Source organism: Meles meles, chromosome X, assembly GCF_922984935.1.
Source record: "Meles meles chromosome X, mMelMel3.1 paternal haplotype, whole genome shotgun sequence".
Classification (NCBI taxonomy): domain Eukaryota; kingdom Metazoa; phylum Chordata; class Mammalia; order Carnivora; family Mustelidae; genus Meles; species Meles meles.
The window spans coordinates 100,255,619-100,277,415 of NC_060087.1; positions in this window are offsets into that span (position 1 = coordinate 100,255,619).

A 21,797-nucleotide genomic window follows, 5' to 3' on the forward strand; every position below is an offset into this window, starting at 1 on the left:
AAACAAACAAAAAACCACAGATTATGGCAGCAATCGGCTCTGAATTCAAGTCTGATCTGTCACTGTTATAAGCAAGGTAGCACAGGAACGAATTAACCCCCAAACCTTAATGGTTTAATGCAAAATATGCTTATTCCTCCCTGAAGCTATAAATCCAACACAAATCCCTGCAGGGTGGGAAGAGAGTTCTACTCCACATGGTCACTCAGAGATCCAGGCTAAGGGAGGCTCTACGGTTTTGCAGCTAGAACCTTCCAGGTCAACAAGTTGTGGGTAAAGAGAGCTAGAGAGTTGCACACTAGCTCTTAATGGCTTCAGTATGGAAATGACAGGCATCACTTCTGTCCACAGCTCATAGACCACAGTTGATGCATGGTCCCACCTAACTCTGAAAGTCCTAGACAATGAAGGGAAGCATGTGAATCTGAAGACCAGTTCATTTCTTTCCCCTGGCCAAGTCATGGGACCTCTGTATACTTTCATTGCCCTATACAGAAAAGGACGTGTAGAACAGTAACCACCTCAGAGAGCCGGTGTTAGCAGTTCAATGAGTTAATGCAATAAAAGCATGTGGTACAGAGCCCAACACATACCTACCATTTCCCTGCTCTCAAGCACAGTGAATTTGTGATGGTGCTGGATATAAGAGACTCTGAAAACAGCATTTTAAGCAGCAAGACGATGTTCTGCTTACTCTCAAGAACTAACCAAATTTTACATGTGTTGGAGTCCACAAGACCATCTCATGGGATCTAGAAGACTATGTGAACAGACAGATAAGAAAGCCACAGCAAGGTGGGCAATAAGGTTTTGCTAGTATAGCTGATTTTTTCAAGTATGATGATTGAATAAAGAAAAACAACAGTTTGAGTCCCATAAACCTGGATTCGACTTCTGGTTCTATTGTCTATAGCTGTAAGATCGTGGTCAAGTCCACGACAACGACAGGGTGTCTATGAGAACCTTGCTTGCCCTTCCGTGTGGACAGGAGGTAATGGCTTCTCATGGAGAGATCAGGAGATGACAGCCCCTTGGTAGCATTTGAGCCGAACACAAGCTTGCACACATTTGAGAAAATTCTTGCACAATGGCTGAACATCGCTCTCATCTATAACCTACGGAAATCAGTAACTACCTAGCGGGGGGACAGTGGGGAGGGCCAGAGTCAATGAAAATTCTTACTGTAAAATGTATATAGCATCGCCAGCCAATAAAAAAAATAAATAAATAAATGGTCATTCCCTTGCCCTCACAAGTAGTTCAAGTTGCCTTCTAGAAAGACAATTCTATAAATAGCCATTAACTGTTCTCACTGACTGCTGCAACATGTTGGGAGACTACACAGTGGCAAAGCCTTCCCGTACTCATAGCAGTTAGGACCATGAGCAGAAAATACTACCTTTAGGCTAACACCATGAAGGTTTTTCCCTTCTTCCCTAACTCTGGGAAAAACATACATAACAGTCCCTGTACCTTTCTCTCTTCTTGGATGTCATCTGCTTCTCTCGTTTATACCCACCTCCTTTAATGAAGCAATGTTTCCAAATAATGATAATGAGAAACAGCTCTCTGAAAAGCCAAGTTATGGTCTCCAAAATTCACAGAGGAGGTTCTATTGGAGAGTTTAAAAAAAAAAAAGAAGTGGGGCACCTGGGTGGCTCAGTCGGTTGAGAGTCTGACTCTTGATTTTGACTCAGGTCCTGATCTCAGGGTCGTGACATCAGGCACCACATCGGGCTCCAGGCTCAGCCTGGAGTCTGCCTATCCCTCACTCCATACTCCTCCCAGCTCTCTCAAATAAATAAAATGAATGAATGAAAGAAACTAAGAAAGAAGGAAGGAAGAAAGGCAGGCAGGCAGGCTGGCTGACTGGCTGGCTACAGCTACCAGTCAGAACAATCAGTCATTCTTCTCAAGATTTCATTGAACTTCTATGGCTCTTGTTCGAAATATACTCAAGTATCCCATGCAGAATAAGCAAATGAAACATCTCCAATCGATAACAAACTGGACTCATACGATTTTTTTAAAATATCCTTTCCCTGTGAATTCATTTTGTTTTCTGCAGTGGATGAATATACTACGGTTCCAAAAAATACATCTATGGAGATGGAAAGATGGAAGGGCCTATAGGGAAGAAAGTGAGTGTTTGTGTGTGTGATTACATGATTTTAATGACAGATTTGAAACAAAAGGCATATTGTGCTTTTCCAGTTAAGTATGTGAGGACGTGATCACTTTCACCTTGCCATAGAGATTCTAAATGCCCAAGTGAATCACCTTTTTTTTTTTAAAGATTTTATTTATTTATTTGACAGATCACAAGTAGGCAGAGAGACAGGCAGAGAGAGAGCAGGGAGGAAGCAGGCTCCCTGCCAAGCAGAGAGCCCGATGCGGGGCTCGATCCCAGGACCCTGGGATCATGACCTGAGCTGAAGGCAGAGGCTTTAACCCCCTGAGCCACCTAGGCGCCCCAGTGAATCACCTTCTTCAAGCCCACTCCAGGTGTAGAGGAACAGAGAAATCCAAAGCCCAAATGCCACCCAAGATTACTGTGGTTATACACTGAAATGTATCCCTGTTTAAAGCAGTGATTACCAGGGGCGCCTGAATGGCTCAGTCGGTGAAGCGTCTGCCTTCAGCTTAGGTCATGATCCCAGGGTCCTGGGATAGAGCCCCACATCAGGCTCCCTGCTCAGCGGGGAACCTGCTTCCCCCTCTCCCACTCCCTCTGCTTGTGTTCCCTCTATTGGTGTCTATCAGATAAATTTAAAAAATCTTAAAAAAATAAAATAAAGCAGTGAATGCCAGGACTAACTTCCAAAGCTATTTCTATTTATGTTACATAGTGTCAACTATATTTACATTACATCATTTACATAAATAATTCTATACACAAAATACTAACGGCAAGTTAGACTTTTTCAAACTGACAAGTTTGCAGCTAAACTGATCGAATAAATGAGCACCTCATTTTACATGCATAATCTAGGAAAATAATAATTATCCACCAGGGATGTTGTGAAAATTCAAACAGTAAGAAATGTACAGCACACAGTGGGATTGTCAGAGCATAATAGGAAATAAACAGTCTTCTCCTTGTTTTCAGAGGTTGTTCAAACCAGTCCCTGAATCTTTGATGTTGTAATTTAAAAAAAAAAAATCCATTACCAAACAGTAGCTCAACAATTTGGCAAACGGATTCAGTACAAGGCAAACTTGTACACTCTCTGCTTTCAACCAGCAACGCAAAAATTCACTTTTATTCCTAATCCCATGCTTTCCAACAAGGTGGATAGAAACAGAGCTCTCTCCTCCCCTCTGCCCATCAGGGCTGCACTTCTCCACCCACCTGCCAATTCTGTTCCCAATTTCCTCTGGCCGGAATTTTCAGCCAGCTATCCTGACTTCCCCTGCAATATCAGTGGGTAATAAATTCCCCTAGTTCTCTCCTGGAGACATCTGCTTTTCCTAGAAGATGCTGGATGACGGATAAGCCATTTGAGAACCAATACATCTGTTCAAACAAGTGGAACCATTATAATTGGTGAGAATGTCTTTGTAACTTCTCTTGTGTTCATCCCAGTATCCGGACTGGGAGTCAAATCCTAAATGGGACAGGAAAATGAAGGGACAATATGGTCTACTCTCAAATGCCTTGTATGAGTCAGTCCCCACCCTTGGCTTCCAAAAAAGTCTCACACTCTCTCTGTGTTTGAGGGTTCTGATGCCAAGATTAGGTGCATTTTAAGCTCACTTACTGTCCACCTCTTTAAACCAAGCTAGGAAAACTGAACTGCCCAGAAAATTAATATAATTTGATAGGAATAAATTCAATCATAACCCTTTCAGATAGGACTAAATGCAGATTCTATGAGGCATGGAGGAAGAGTCCTAATTTCTGCTTAAAATGTACGGAGAAGGAAGTAGACAACACTACCTAACTCACAACCATGAGCACTCAAGTCCTAAGACCTTAGACATCACGCATAAAGGGCTCGTAGCTGGCCTATTCCACTGACAGTGTCGGTCATCTCTCAAGTTCTAACCTACCCGCTTCCCGGGAGAGGCTACATCGAAAACCCAAAATGGGGGCACCTGGGTAGCTCAGTGGGTTAAAGCCTCTGCCTTCAGCTCGGGTCATGATCCCAGAGTCCTGGGATCAAGCCCCGCATCGGGCTCTCAGCTCAGCAGGGAGCCTGACTCCCTCTCTCTCTCTCTGCCTGCCTCTCTGCCTACGTGTGATCTCTGTCAAATAAATAAATAAAATCTTTAAAAAAAGAAAAAAGAAAACCCAAAATGTTTGCTATTGTTCCTTTATCAGGGTTTTGGTTGGAAGGGGCCAAAAATTCTACCTCCAACTGGGATGATGGAAAATGAAGTTGTTGAAGAAAGCGTTGCTCTTTACTGCTTATTCCTTAAAATACGGTATGATGTGGGTAAATCTGCAAGCCTTCTATTCCAAGGATCTTTAGCATCTGTCCTTTCTTTTGCTGGATACAACTTGCCTGCTTTTTAAATAACACTGTAGATGTCTTAGCAATGCCCTGGCGACAACGTAGTATCCTTTCTATCCTGCTGAGTCTAAGAATCCTTCAGTGCTTGCCCAAAGAAGTAGAATTCATAAAGAGCCACATACCTTAAAGTAAGCGATGGTTTTCAAAGACCCAGAGTGATCTGTAGCGTGTCCACTCACTGTTGCTTGTGTAGCCTAACTACACCTTAATTAAATCTGCTTCATTTACACCCATTTTAAAAATCAAGGTTTTTGAGTTGCTCTCAAAAGCTTTCACAGCTGAAAACAATTTCGTAAAATAACAATAGATACATATATGTATGTTTTGCCAATGTATATTAGGGTTATCAACAAACGTACCAACATATATATTTAAAGTGGGCTCCAAGTGGAGCTTGAACTCATAACCTGAGATCAAGATCCGAGCTGAGATCAAGTCGACCGCTTAACTGAGCGAGCCACCCAGGTGCCCCTAACATAAATTTTTTGATGGAATTTTCTATTTGGATGGATGCTTTACCATGCAGATAAAGCAGGACCTGACACTCAGGTAAGGACCTCTTCTCCCCCACATCGAGCTATCTCTCCAAGGCCACGGTTAGTTACCTTTAATAGGGCCCATCAACCACCTAGAGAAATTGTATGTACTTCGAAAAGAATCTCTGTCGCCAGCCTGAGCTGGCTCAGTCCGTAGAGCATACAACTCTCCACCCTGGGTTTATAAGTTTGAGCCCAACGTTGGATACAGAGATTAACAATAAAATCTTTAAAAATAAAGAGGGGTGCCTGGGTGGCTCAGTGGGTTAAAGCCTCTGCCTTCGGCTCAGGTCATGATCCCAGGGTCCTGGGATCAAGCTCCGCATCGGGCTCTTTGCTCAGCAGGGAGCCTGCTTCCCTCTCTCTCTCTGCCTGCCTCTCTGCCTACTTATAATCTCTGTCAAACAAATAAATAAAATCTTTAAAAATAAAGAAAATAAAAAAAAATCTTGGGATGCTTGGATGACTCACTGGGTTAGCGTCTGCCTTCAGTTCAGGTCATCTTCCCAGGGTTCTGGGATCGAGCCCCATGGGGAGTCTGCTTCTCCCTCTACCTGTCACTTCCCCTGCCTATGCTCTCTGATAAATAAAAAATAAAAAAAAATAAAAAGAATCTCTAGGTCGTAAAATGAATTCCTTGGACCCAGATCATTATCGGCATGAGGGTTGTGGGGGATCTTGTAAAGGATCATGGGTCACTACCTATTCTTGCACACTGAATCCCATGACAGTGTACACACCTGGCCAAGGCATGACCTTCAGTGTCATTGGCCTGGATCAACCAGAGCTGTGGGAGATGTGGAGGTCTGACGGATCCAAAAGAAATCGTTTCTTGAACTCCAGACAACTACCCATGCCTCCTACCTTGGGGTACAATAAACACTTGAAGTGAAGGGAATCCAAAGACAGTGCCTTGAGTGGGTGAGTCCTGCAGAAATGTTTCAGGGGGTGAAGTGTGAGGTGGAGAGTAGTGTAGTAGTTTGGTCTGCTACGGCTGCATGACAAAGTAACACAGGTCGGTGGCTTCAACAACGGAAATGTAATTTCTCCCAGCCCTGGAGGCCAGGAGTCGAGGATCAAGGTGCCACTTGAATCAGTCTTTGGTTAGGTCTCTCTTCTCCCGGTGTCCTCACCTTTCATCCGTGCAGAGGGAGAGAGACAGAGAAAACTCTCACGTCTCGGGGCGCCTGGGTGACTCAGTGGGTTAAAGCCTCTGCCTTCGGCTCAGGTCATGATCTCAGGGTCCTGGGATCGAGCCCCACATCGGGCTCTCTGCTCGGCGGGGAGCCTGCTTCCCTTCCTCTCTCTCTGCCTACTTAGGATCTCTGTCAAATAAAATAAAATCTTAAAAAATAATAATAATAACTAATTGTCAAAAACAAAACTCTCACGTCTCTACCTCCTTTTATACTTTATTTCTGGTGGCCCAGTAATGCTTTACTGAAATCGTTTCCTTTACATTTCTTGACTAGCTGGGTGTTTCATGGCACCCCTTCGGTGTCATCTATGATATCATGAGGGTGGCAGCCAGCAACACTGCAGCCCACAGAGAGGAACCATTAAAGAGATACTGGGGACTGCCCAGAGTTCTCTGGCTGAAGAACAGTGCCATGCCTGATGGGCAATGTTGGCAGTCTCATCGAAAGTGCTCTTTCTACTGGACTGAATGTTTCCGGCTCTCGGTGCTTCTTGAGGGCTTTGGTAATGAGGGCAGAGGCAGAAGATAGCACCTTAATCTGGATCTATGTGTTCTAAAGGCTGAGTGTCACCGTAATCTTCAGACGCTTCCATCACCAGTTGCTTTAGCGACGGTACGACCCACCATTTTCAGAGAGAGACCCAGGGGGGCCAATCTTTGGGGCTCGGGCAGACACAGCACCCACTTCCCCACCTGTGCACCTCAGGTATGCCACTTTGATCTCCTCAGTGTCCAACTTAGGTGGCAGCGCGGAGGCGGCTGGTGTTGGACGAACCTGGATTCAGGAAGACGTGTTCAGTCCCACATGAAACTTATCACGCGTCACTAAACTTGTCCATGGACATGAGTCTGGACACAAGACTCAGAACATAAGCAGAATTGTGAGAGGAGACAAGGACATCCCTGCTCCAAACTTCTCCTTCCCAAGACCGTCATGATGCTGGCCAGTTTCCCCTCCTACCTATCCTAAATCCCCAACTTCAGAGTTAGCCCTGTGATTCAGGAAGGAAGGAATGACATTTAAAAAAAAAAAAAAAGGAAAACTTTCACTAGGAAATTCTTGGTTAAGTGAGTGAGTACATACTGCCAGGAAAGAGAAAGGTTAATCCCCACTACTCCTCCTCAGGATTCCACAATTAAAAGATTACCACATCTTGGGGCATCTGGGTGGCTCAGTCAGGTAAGCGTCTGCCTTCGGCTCAGGTCATGATTCCAGGGTCCTGGGATTAAACCCCATGTCAGGCTCCCTGCTCAGCGGGAAGCCTGCTTCTCCCTCTCTCACTCCCCCTGCTTGTCTTCCCTCTCTTGTTCTCTCTCTCTCTGTCAGATTAATAAACAAAAACAAATTCTTAAAAAAAAAACAAAAAACGATTACCACATCTTAGTTTCACAGATTAGCTGGTTGTCATTTTAGGAAGGTACAGAGGCTGGTCTTGAGAATTAAAGAACCAAGCTGATGTGTTTCAAGGAGGATTAGGAAGTATGAAAGTATAACAAATACGTGGGTGAGATGGAAGATCCCATGCCCAAATCCAAGGACATTGAACCTGGGAGTGCCAAAGGAGGAAAGGTCTATTTATCAAGTAAAAAGGGAGCAGCAGCAAGGTGGCATGGGAGCTCAGTGGGAGGAGAGGCACAAAAACAAACCACCTAGATCACCATTTAGCCCAAAGAACATTCTAGAAGTTGAACAACAGAATGAGTTGGAGCAACTCAGAACTCCAAACCAGAATGACCACTGGGACCAGGTCAGGTAGCAAAAATCAGCAGCTCTAAGAGTGAATACCTGATAGATACTCAATGCGTATTTGCAAAATAAACTGAATGCAATCTTGGACTCACTGTCCCTAGATCCTTGACTTAGATACTCCGTGGCGTTCACCCTTACTTCCTTTTGGTTAGTTACCTGTTACAATCTAATAGCACCTAACAGCGTACCTTGTCCATGTGCCTCGTAGTTCTCAAAAGTAAAGACAAAATACAGATAATACACACATCAAAAAGCCAGAGAATTTTTTTTAATAGCAGCGTACATTTGTTCTAGGCACTGCTGGCTTCATTTTGCCTCTGAGACGTGACTAAGAAAACCAATAAAACTTGTCTTTCTCTAACACCTTTACATGAGTGAGGGTTTTTCGTTCCTTCTCCCAGACTGTTTGCTATCAACACCATTTCAAAACACAGAGGGGTACCACATCAGAGAACCCTTATGTGACCACCCCCTGCCTGAGAGAGGTAGGAGTGTGGAAAATAGAAAGAACCTGTCATTCACAGCTTCAAGCAGCTGGAATACCTTTGGGGCTCGAGGTGACCCAGGACGAAACTAACCCACCAAAGCCTTTCTTGATGATGCCTCTTGTTCCTCTATTTAAGCCAACAGACAAAGCCCTGCATACCAATTCCCCCGCGACTCTCGGTGCCAGAGCAATTTCAACACGGAAACCCACTCAGCCCAGAGAGTAAGAAACAGCTGATGCACTCGCTCGTGGCTGTTTGATTACAAGCTCAAGTGTGCAACTTACAAAGCCTCTACCCTTTTGAAAGCTCAGAGTCCAGTAGGCTGCACGTGCCTTTGTTACCCAGCCTCCTAAAAGCCCTGAGACCGCCTCTTTAACTTCATCAACAGTGGGAAGAAAAGGGTGGAGAATTTTCACCCTGTGGTAGTTGCACCCCACCTCAAACGCTCCAGGAGAACTTGAAAAGAGACCTCTGCATACCGGGAATATTTTCGTGGAACACGCGTGCAGCTTGGTTGTGGACATATTTACAAACAATAAGATGTATAAGGCTAGTCCTTATATAAACGGTGTGCCATTAGCAGGATGAATAACAAAAGCGGAACTCCAAAATGACAGGGCTGGCTGACATTTCAGCAACAATTTTTCGGGAGTCTCTGTATTTTAGAGCAGTTTCAGGTTCACACAAAAATTGTGGGAAGGGTAGACTTGCCGTACAAGCTCTCAGCCCCTCCCCTTACCCCGCCCATAGTTTCCCCTTTTGTCAACATCTTGCATTAGTTCAGTACTTTTGCTACAATTCATAAGCCAATACTGATATACAATTAACCAAAGTCCTATGGGTTCTGGCAAGTGTAGAAGGACGTGCATCTACCATTATAGTGTCATACAGAAATTTTCATGGCTCTCAACATGCCCTGTGTTCACCGCTTAATCCCTCCCACTCCTTCAGCTCCGGGGAACTAGTCATCTTCTTTTTTTTTTTTTTTAAAGATTTTATTTATTTATTTGACAGACAGATTTCAAGTAGGCAGAGAGGCAGGCAGAGAGAGAGAGAGGAGGAAGCAGGCTCCCTGCTGAGCAGAGAACCCGATGCGGGGCTCGATCCCAGGACCCTGGGATCATGACCTGAGCCGAAGGCAGAGGCTTTAACCCACTGAGCCACCCAGGCACCCCACTAGTCATCTTCTTAATGTCTCCATAGTTTCCCCTTTCCCAGTATGCCTTGCACTTGGAATAATACAGTATGGAACTCATGGAATAAGAGTTCACTTCTTCGGGTGCCTGGGTGGCTCAGTGGGTTAAGCCTCTGCCTTAGGCTCAGGTCATGATCCCAGGGTCCTGGGATCGAGCCCCGCATTAGGCTCTCTGCTCCAGGGAGCCTGCTTCCCCCTCTCTCTCTGCCTACTTGTGATCTCTGTCAAATAAATAAATAAAATCTTTAAAAAAAAAGAGTTCACTTATTTTATTACTAAGTAAAATGCCATTTAATGGATGTAACCACAGTTTAACCATTCACCTACTGCGGGGTATCTTGGTCGCTTCCAAGCTGTACCAGTTACGAATAAAGCTGCTATAAACATCCATGGGCAGGTTATCATGCACATGTAAGTTTTCAGCTCCTTTGGGTAACTAACAAGGAGTTTGATTAGGGAATCTTACATTGAGGATACATTTTGTTTTGTAACAAATTGCCGAACTGAAACTAAAGTGGCTGTACCATTTCGCTTTTCCTCCAGCACTGAAGGAGAGTTCCACTTTCTCCACATTCTCACCGAGCATAGAGTGTGGTCAGCATTCCAAATTTCAACAGTTCTAACAGGGGTGTGCTGTTTTTTTTTTTAAAGATTTTATTTATTTATCTAACAGAGAGAAATCACAAGAGAGGCAGGCAGAGAGAGGGGAAGGGAAGCAGGCTCTCTGCTGAGCGGAGAGCCCGAAGTGGGACTCGATCCCAGGACCCTGAGATCACGACCCGAGCCGAAGGCAGCGGCTTAACCCACTGAGCCACCTTCCTGATGTCATATTAAGTTCAGCATCTTTTCATTTGCCTCTTTGTCATGGGCACACCTTCTTTGGTGAGGTGTCTGAGGAGATCTTTTTCCCCTTTTTTAACTGGTTTGTTCTCTTATTGTTGGGTTTTAAGAGATTTGGGGATGTAATAGATGCCTATCCTTTACCAGATATGTGTTTAGAAAAGATTTTCTCTCAGTCTGTGCCTCTTTTCATTCTCCTACTAGTATTTTTTTAAGGTTTTATTTGACAGAGAGACAGCAAGAGAGGGAACACAAGGATGGGGAGTAGAAGGGAGAAGCAGGCTTCCCACAGAGCAGGGAGCCTGACATGGGGCTCAATCCCAGGACCCTTGACTGAGCCACCAGGCACCCCCCCCCCATAGTATCTTTAACAGAGCAAAAGTGTTCCATTTTAATAAAGTGTAACTTTTCAATTGTTTCTTCCATGAAATATGCTTTTGTTATTTTGTCTGGAACATCATCATAAAACCGAAGGTCACCTAGATGGGTCCCTATGTTATCTTCTAGGTGTTTTCTATTTTTGCGTTTTACATTGAAGTCTATAATTCATTTTGAGGGGTTTTTTGGTAAAAGATGTAAAGTCTGTGACTATATTTGTTTTTATCTTTCACATATAGATATTCAGTTGTTCAAGCATCATTTATTGAAAAGACTATCGTTCTGCAATGAATTGCCTTGATTCATTTCTCAAAGACCACTCCTGTACTATTCTGTCCCGTTGATCTGTTTATCTGTTCTGACATTAATACCACATGGTCTTGAGGACTGAAGCTTTACCATAAGTCTTGAAGTGGAGTAGTGTAAATTCTCCAACTTTGTTCTTTTCCATATTGTGTTGGTTATCCCAGGTCTTTTGCCTTTCCATATAAACTTTAGAATTTCATTATCTGTATCCACAAAGTAATTTGTTCGTATAGATCAGTTAGAAAGACTGACCTCCTGACAAGATTGAGTCTACCTATCTATATACATGCATGAAATGTCTCTCCATTGATTTAAATCTTTGATTTTATTCATCCGAATTCTCTAAGTTTTCCACAAATAGATCTCCTCTATAATTTGTTCCATTTCTAACTAATGATTTCATTTTTGACACAAATGTAAAAGGCATCCTGTCTTTTTTTTTTCAGTATTTAATTTTATATTTTCAGTGTAACAGTATTCATTGTTTTTGCACAACACCCAGTGCTCCATGCAAAACGTGCCCTCCCTATTACCCACCACCTGTTCCCCCAACCTCCCACCCCTGACCCTTCAAAACCCTCAGGTTGTTTTTCAGAGTCCATAGTCTCTTATGGTTCGCCTCCCCTTCCATTTTTCTTTTTTTATAAACATATAATGTATTTTTATCCCCAGGGGTACAGGTCTGTGAATCGCCAGGTTTACACACTCACAGCACTCACGATAGCACATACCCTCCCCAATGTCCATAACCCCCTCCCCCTCTCCCAACCCCACCTCTCCCCAGCAACCCCCAGTTTGTTTTGTGAGATCAAGAGTCATTTATGGTTTGTCTCCCTCCCAATCCCATCTTGTTTCATTTATTCTTCTCCTATCCCCCTAAGCCCCCATGTTGCTTCTCCATGTCCTCATATCAGGGAGGTCATATGATAGTTGTCTTTCTCCGATTGACTTATTTCACTAAGCATGATACGCTCTAGTTCCATCCATGTCGTCGCAAATGGCAAGATTTCATTTCTTTTGATGGCTGCATAGTATTCCATTGTGTATATATACCACATCCTCTTTATCCATTCATCTGTTGATGGACATCTAGGTTCTTTCCATAGTTTGGCTATTGTAGACATTGCTGCTATAAACATTCGGGTACACGTGCCCCTTCGGATCACTATGTTTGTATCTTTAGGGTAAATACCCAGTAGTGCAATTGCTGGGTCATAGGGTAGTTCTATTTTCAACATTTTGAGGAACCTCCATGCTGTTTTCCAGAGTGGTTGCACCAGCTTGCATTCCCACCAACAGTGTAGGAGGGTTCCCCTTTCTCCGCATCCTCGCCAGCATCTGTCATTTCCTGACTTGTTAATTTTAGCCATTCTGACTGGTATGAGGTGATATCTCATTGTGGTTTTGATTTGTATTTCCCTGGGCATCCTGTCTTAATTTTAAATTTTAATTGTTCATTACTGGTATATAGGAAAGCAACTGACTTTTGTATTAACCTTTCATCCAGCAACCATGCTAAAACTGCTTATTACTTCCAGGAGTGTTTTGGAATTTTTACAAAGATAATCAGGTCATCTGCAAATGGAGACATGTATATTTCTTCCTGTTCATATATATACTTTTTATTTCTATTTTCTTTTCTTTTTTTTTTTTTTTTTTTTTTTACTTATTTAAGTAGCCAGGCTTTCCAATACAATGTTGAAAGGAGTGGCAAGCAGGGCATCCTTGTGTTATTCCTAATTATAGAAAGAAAGCATCTAGTTTCTCACCTTTAAGTACGATGTTAGCTGTAGACATTGTAGATGATCTTTATCACATTACGCAAGTTCTCCTCTATTCCTAGAGTTTGCTGAGAATTTTTACCATTAATGGAAGTTGGATTCGGCAACTGATTCTTTCTACATTACAGATATGATAACATGATTTTTCTCCTTTAGCCTATTGATACAATGGATTACATTAATTGTCAGCAACGAGTTTGAAACCTAATGTCCCATAATACTGCCATGTCCATAAAAACACAATATATTGTTAGAATGGAATATTAGGCAGATATGATTCAGGTTTTCAAAAATATTTCATAACCCGAGAAAAGGCTAACATAATAAAAATGGAAAGAGCAGCCAGATGTCCAGAAAACCCTAAATCACAAATAAGATGGCAAAGAGACAAAAGCACCAGACCCACTAGATCAAAATTCATCTATTCCCAAAGCTGAGCAGAGCACAGCTAAGTAAATGCTGCCTACCAACTTGACCATCATCAGGTTTAGTCAGCAAATGAGGAAAAAATTAATATAAAATTCCAGCAACAAGACATAAACAAACGATTGGAGTTAAGAACTTTTCAGCAACTTGCTTTTTGCTCATGGACCAGATAACTAGAACTATCTGGGTTATTGATGTAGCATGGGGATTTTATTACTTATACTTAAAGACTTCTCTTTTTGGTAATGACCAACATGTTTGTTTGTTTTTTTAAAGACTGGTTTTTCTCGGTACATTTTTAAAGATTTTAAAATTGTTTCCTATCTGCTCAAGTTGAAATCTTTAAGAGCCTCATTTTTAATTTGTAATACAAAAGCATACAACTTGATTTTAAAAAGGGAAAAATACAAAGAAAAAAAGGTCAATAGGGGTACCTGGGTTGCTCAGTGAGTTGAGCGTTTCCCTCTGGCTCAGGTCATGGTCCCAGGGTCCTGGGATCGAGCCCCATATCAGGCTCCTTGCTCAGTGGGGAACCTGCCTCTCCCCTTCCCTCTGCCCCTCTCCCTGCTTGTTCTCCCTTTCTCTGCCAAATAAATAAATAAAATCTTTAAAAAAATAAAAATTTAAAAAACAAATTTATAAAGATCAACAAATACTAAACATGTATTCATAAAGGTCTTAAATCATTTAAAAAAAACTGAAAGACTGCTGTGCAGTCCCTTGGATGTGTATACCATACATACATACAATGTTCTGTATATCATATACATACACACATTTACATAAACAAAAAAACCCACAAAATTTTTAAAACATGGCACTTAGAATAATTGTTTACAGTATAAGGGCTCAAACAAGAAGGAAGAACAACATTTTGCTCAAGCTCAGCTGGGGATATATAGGTGTATTGGGGGACCCAAATATTCAGCTGTTTGGTGAATGTCCATGAATGACCATGAAAGAAAAGAGAGTATTGATTTCAGGGTTACAATAACTTTTCAGAGGCAGAGAAATTTGTAAATATGAAATCCATTAATAATAATGATCAACTTTATATATAGACATATATAGATATATCTACATATGTATATATAGGACGATGGTTACATACTGTAAAATACTGAAAGGATATAGATTTAATTGATAATAATGTTCATTCCAGGGGATTTTAATTTGCATTTCTTGTACTTTTCCCTATTTTTCAATTTTTATGTGAAAAGGGATTCACTGCAAACTACAATAGTGATAAATTTTCTAACCCTAAATGTTACTGAAGAATGGTTTATTATAAGACATCCATAAAATTAAAACTATGCATTTTTAATGATTGTATTTAGGAAGAATTACTGATAATACAAAAAATGCTTATGACATAGTGTTAAATGAAAAAGTATAATCTCTGGGGCACCTGGCTGGCTCAGTACATGGAACATGTGACTCTTGATTTTGGTGTTGTGAGTTCAAGACCAATGCTGGGAATAGAGATTACTTAGAAATAAAATCTTTAAAAAGAACAAGTATAATCTCAAACTATATATACAATAGGATCTTATCTCTATGAAGAAACGGTTTTCAGGAGATAGGTCAAAAAGTTAGCAATATTTCTCTCTGGTGGGTTGGAATTATGAACAATTGTTACCCTTTTCCCTAACATTTCTGCATTTTCTAAACCCTTCAACCAAGTACCATAAAGTCCTCTTACGAATAGAAGGAAGTTTAGTGTGTCTAGTAACTTATTAAAATCCCAGAGATCTAAGTCATTTTTCCAGATATAAGATGAGCTCATAAATTCAAAATCGCTTCCCAGTGAAGATGTCCAGATTCGGGGATATTTTAGATTTCACGTTCTCTGTGTTTCTGCTATTTCTAAAATGAACAGGGAGTGCTTCCATGATAAACCAAAAAAAAAAAAAAGTACTGGGGAGTGTTACTTAGGATGTTAACATTAGTGGTATCTGGGTAGTTCAGTAGGTTAAGCATCAGCCTTCGGCTCAGGTCATGATCTCAGGGTCTTGGGATTGAGCCCCCCATCAGGTTCCCTGCTTAGCGGGGAGTCTGCCTCTCCTTCTCCCTCTGCCCCCCCCCCGCTTGAGTACTCTCTCTCACATAAATAAATAAAATCTTTTAAAAATGTTAGAATTATCCAGATGAGCATTTAATGTGAACTAATACATATAGCCATTTCACGGTAACATAAATTGGAGGAAAAGATGATCCCTATCTGTATTTCTATGGAAGACAGCAGGGCAAAGGAGGGAAAAACATATGTGAGTACAGGTCACACTCAAAGAGTAGTAGAAGCTGATGGTAAACATTTGCTTCCCTACGCTACATGGCCACAGCATGTTAACAGCTAAGACTCCTGACGAATCCATACTGGTCTGGAAATTGTGTATACATTTTATTGAAGGGCACTGTATATTTGGGTCTCCTGAAAAGCTCGTTTGCAAGGTTATTAAGTTACAAAACACATCAAAAAACTACTGCCTCCGAATAGACATACAGACTTCTGTTAAGGTGAAACTCTTCTTTAACCTTGGGGCGCGCCATCTTTAAATCTGCATTTGGTCCAAGGGGATCATTTCCTCATTAAGCCTCCTCTGCTTATGCCATAGAGCCTTTCTTCTACAGTTCCCACTTACGACTTAAACAGAGAACAGACTAGTATATGTGCTGCCGAAGCGAGCACCAGAGAACAGACTAGGAGTTGACTCAGAACCTCCTGGGTTTCTAAAACCTGACAGCGAGAAACAAATTACGTGATCGATGCAGCCTACCTTCTGCTGTTAGGAGAGCATATGCCATAGAAACATCTCAAAACAATTTTTCAGGTGTAAAAAAGACTGAAAAATCAAATTATTAAGTGAAATAACATCAACATGTTACTGGGACTTGTACCCATGGCAGCTGTTGCATATTCTGACAATGTATCTTCACAGGAGCTGTCAAACGTGCTCTTCCTGTCTGTATCATCTTTTGTTTATAAAGAAGTGTGATTATAAAGTAATATGACTATTTTAATCTAATAGACCATACATCCTTTTCCCCATAATGAGCACCTTTCTCTTCAAAGGAGTCACTGGAAGGTGTTATTTCATTGCTCAAAACCTGCTTGAAACACTGTTTAGTAAATACTCCCTGACACAGGAGAAAGGTCATCCAACATTTTACAGTCCCTCTCTCTTTTCTAACTCCAGACGAATGGCAAGACACTGCCCTGAAACCCTTCTGTACGTCTCCCCCACGCTGCCCGTCCCCTCAGAAGATAACGCTTGACCCCTATTAGGACTTTTTTTCTCTCTCTTTTTTTTTAAGGTTTTTATTTATTTAGGGGTGCCTGGATGGCTCAGTGGGTTAAAGTCTCTGCCTTCGGCTCAGGTCATGATCTCAAGGTCTTGGGATTGAGCCCCACATCGGGCTCTCTGCTCAGCAGGGAGCCTGCTTCCTCCTCTCTCTCTGCCTGCCTCTCTGCCTACTTGTGATCTCTGTCAAATAAATAAATAAAATCTTTAAAAAAAAAGATTTTATTTATTTACTTACTGACAGAGAGAGAGAGAGAACCAGCAGGGGGAGTGGCAGAGGGAGAGGGAGAAGCAAGCTCCCCGATAAGCAAGGAGCCAGACATGGGGCTCGATCCCAGGACCCTGGGACCATGACCTGAGCCAAAGGCAGATGCTCAGCTGACTGAGCCACCCAGGCGCCCCCCTATTGGGACTATTTTTAAACCGCCAACATAACATGGATAAGGCTTATCAGTATTTTCAGATACAGAAGGGTCTCAATATGGCATGTGTGAGATTTACAGTTTTTTCACACATTTTAATTAATCAACAGAGTATCTTGAGCACCTACCATGTGCAATAGCCACGAGAAACAAAAATCTCTATCATTACAAAGCTTATGGTCTATTGGAGGAGACAGACAACAAGCAAATACAAAACACATATATGATATGATGTCAGGTAATAAAAAATGTCATAAAGAAAAACCAAGCAAGGGAAAAACAGTATCAAGAGAGGGTGTTATTGGAGATACAAGAGTGGGTGCCATGCAGATACCACAATGAGGTGGAAGAGCAAATCAAGTGAATATCTAAGTGTAGAATATTCCTAAGAGAGGGAACAACAAGCCCAAATCCCTGAGGCAGAACCATGCCTGTGTTGTTTGAGGAACAGCAAAGGAGTCAGGGGCTAAAATGGAGTGAGCAAAAGGAACACTGTCAACAGACGTGACAACAGAGGGAGGCAGAGGCCAAGAAGGGATTGTAGGCCATGTCAAGGGTGGTGGACCCATTCAAAGTGTGACAGGAAGCCACTAGACACCTGTGAGTAACGGAATGACAGGATCTGATGAATGTTTAAAAAATGATCGTTCCGGATGTTGGGTGAGGAATTGATTGTATCCTATCTAGGAGGTTACTGACATTCTCCGGGTAAGAGATGGTGAGGATTTGGGGAAGGGTATCGATGTTAAAGGTGGGTGAGGACTAATCAGACTGCATGCTTGTTCTGCCGATGCCACTAACAGACTTGTATGCAGGTCACAATACACATCGATACCTACTGGCACAAAATGTGAACGGGAGGTACCTATAAATTTGAGTTCTAGGTCATCTTCAGTTTTTTATTTGTGCATTTCTAGACCAGTTGAGGACTTTTACCACTAGTCCTAAAGAAGAAAAAAAAAATTTTTTTTCATTTGGGGATGAGGAGGGGTCCACAATCTAAAACACAGACACCGAAGGTAATTAACAAAAGTACATGACCGAGTATATGCAACAATTTGTTGCCAGAGTCACAGATGGGGTGGGGCGGGGCTGGGGGAGGGAAATACTTTGCAGGGGTAGCCACAGGGCAGTGAGACCAATCAGTCCAAGGAAAGTCCAGACTCTTGAAACTATTCATATTTCCTGGCTAGGGTGGCGAGCTGGGGAAGAACCCAACAGTAATCTGAGAAAAGAACCCTAATAAACAAAGGAAACATTCTGGGAAGCAGGCGACAAATAGCAGGCAGAGGTTAAGTCCTGCAGTGCAGAGAACATCCAGTAGTAGGCAAGATTTCCGAACAAAAGAGTAGCCGAGCTTCAAATGAGCACGGCACGAGGCAGAGGCCCCAGCAAGCAGGTAGGTGGCAAAACACAACATGGCAGAAACACACGAGTCCGTCCTCAGAGAACTTCTGGGCAGCTTACTGTGTGCTGCTTGCCAAGCCAACAATTCCTGAGATGACCTATGGTTCCAGAATAGGAGAAAATATAATATTCTTAACCTACCTTAATGGCTCCATGATCCATTCAAGGATCCTTTGATCCTTAAAGCCACAAAGAGGCCTGCCCTGTTTGCAAGGCCAGCTGGAGTCAAAGTCTTCAAGAGAGATGAAGAATGGCAAGAATTCCAGGCCATTATGTGCACAGAGTACGCACCAGCCATCTCCCCTCAGGATGTCATAATACACCAACCCCAGCCTCCATCATCTATTAGCTTGTCCCCTGAAATCTTGAGTCTAAGTTCCTTGATAGCAAGGGCCTTCCTTATCTTACTCATCGTTAGATACATAGTATGGCCAAAGGCACAGTTCATGGTAGGTGTTCCAAAGTATGTGTGGAAATGAGGGATAAATGAATGAAGTTAATATCAGAAGTCATTCTGCATGGTGACATTATGAGGACATCGCTCTTACATTACACCCTCGTGTCCTTACATATATACTGAACGTGCAACTTCTCATCATCAGCCTAAACTTCTTGCTGAAATTGACTTGGCAAATAACCCAAAGAAATGCCAATTAAACCAACCAACTTGCTTTTTAAGGTTTTCCTACAATTTTATACACATTACCACTCAATACCTTGAGCCAACCCCGTGCCTAGCAGTCTCTCAGGGCTGACCCGAGGCATCGGTGTTCTTCTAGAAATATAAGACTAGTTTCTCCTTCCATCTGCATGGTGCAGCATTTCTTACCTGAAACAAGTTACTGAAAACCAAGACAGTGTAATGGGAACTAATGGGCCAGTTCTCAAATGCTAGCATTATCCGAAGGTGTACTGACAAGAGAGGACAACAGAGACCTAAGTCCTAGCCCGAGCTCTATCACTAAATAGCACTCTGACCTCAGATCCCTCACTCCCCCTTGCTGTGCTCATTTCCCAAACTATGAGATGCATACAGTCAGGGCTCCCCTGAAGTGCCTTTAGGCTTTAAGGTTGTGTGAGGTCCATGAGGATAGGGACCCAGAGCCCAGCAAGTCATGGACACTACAAAACACTTCTTGAATGAAAGAACAAAGGAGCTCGAAATGCAAATCAAAACGATAGCCACCCGGGTGGCTAAGGTCCTGATTCCCAGGGTCTGGGGATGGAGCCCCCCACTGGACTCCCTGCTGAGCAGGGAGCCTGCTTCTCCCTCTCCCGCTGCCTGCTACTCCCCCTGCTTGTGCTCTTTCAAATAAATAAATAAGATCTTTAAAAAAAAAAAAAACTATAGACAACTTGTCTCCCAGCAAAGTAGAAAGGGCCTTAGCGAGTGAAACAAGAAATAGTCTGAACATGTGGAAAACTGAAACACAAGTTATTGTAGTTGGGAAGGAATTTCTATGAGGACTCAAGGGCAGTCTATCCAGATTCTGTGCCGCATTTGCGACACATGACAGCTAGCTCCCTGACCAAAAGGTGTAATGAATTAAGAAGAGACGTCTTCCCTAAAGCATGTGGGACAAACTTCGGCCACGTGACCAGGATGAATGTATCTTGGGTAAAATCGGGCACTTTCTTGGCCGTATTTAGGTAATACTTTCAGACCTGGGGGCACCATTAGATCATAAGAGTAATATTTTATTTAATCCAATTAATGTCCTTTCAGATGCCTCTATTTCTGTGGAATATTTTGTTAAAGATTATATTTATTTATTTGAGAGAGAGAGTTGAGTGGGAGGTGGGGGCAAGAAGAGAGGGAGAGGGAGATGCAGGCTTCCCGTTAAGCAGGGGGCCCGAGGCGGGGCTCAATCCCAGGACTCTAAGATCATGACCTGAGCCGAAGGCAGACATTCAATACATTGAGCAACCCAGGTCCCCCATCCTATGGAATAGTTCAGTCCATCTTCATTCTTTTCAGACTTTTGTATAGTCTTTCCAGTTTTCTACAATCTAAGCATTTATTCAGACTTTCCTTTCCTCCTGCCAAACAATTCAGTCAAAAACAAGAAGCACTTGGAGTAATCGTAAGGATAAAAAAATCAAAACAGTTATGATAACTACGATTCACGGAATATTTACCATGTGCAACTGTGAGCGTGTGAAACAGAGCATCATATTTAACATTCACAATAATCCTGTGAATTTGTTATCACTCTCACCGTTCTACATAGGAGCGAGCTCAAGGAGGTGAAACAACGTGTCCAAGGAAGTGAACTCACAAGCGACAGATCTGGGACATAAATCTCAATCTCAGCCTCACTGACTGCAACATCCAAGCTCTTGAGCCTTACATTATGGATTCGGTAATGCATAGGTATTGGGCTATTTTTCTTTCATTAAGTATTCATTGAATACTAAGGGCTGGGCACTGGGCTACGTAGGGGAATAAAATGTCAACCAAGAGAGCCAGTAGCTCCCACACAGTACTTAACGCACTAGAGAAAAGACAATGAAACAGGCAATCACAGGCTGGTGGCCTGAGATGGTGAACAGGCTATAAGCAATCACCGAAAAAACACCTCTGAAATGGAAATTCAACACCACAACTCACCCACTGGTGGAAGAAACCGACCTCCGTTTTGTACATGCATCCATTTCTGTACGGACTGAGTCAGTGAATTAAACCAGTCACATACACACAAATGGGATTTTCCTAAGCTATAATTTTCATTGGATCATAAACACTTGCCGGCCCCTCCAGAGGACACTGAACACTGATCCTCTCGTGAGACAGTTCCTGCAACACACAATTAATGAAATGGAGGCTTTGGTCATGCTTTCCTTTAGCTGAGTAACGTAATCTAAGCAACACTCATGGAATATGCATGTAAAACCTGAACACTTTCATTCTCTAAATAAGCCAACCAAATTTCAGAAATTTAGTGAAAGTGTGGGCAACTTCACAAGGACAAGGGCAGCATAGAGACATGGTGGTCTTTGGGAATACACAAAGAACCCACTTTTGGGGTGCCTGGGTAGCTCAGTGGGTTAAGCTTATACCTTTGGCTCAGGTCATGATCTCAGGGTCCTGGAATCGAGCCTCGCAACCCGCTCTCTGCTCAGCAGGAAGCCTGCTTCGCCCTCTCTCTCTGCTGGCTGCTCTGCCTACTTGTGATCTCTCTGTCAAATAAATAAATAAAATCTTCTTAAGAAGGGGGGTGGTGGGCCTGGGTGGCTCAAAGGGTTAAGCC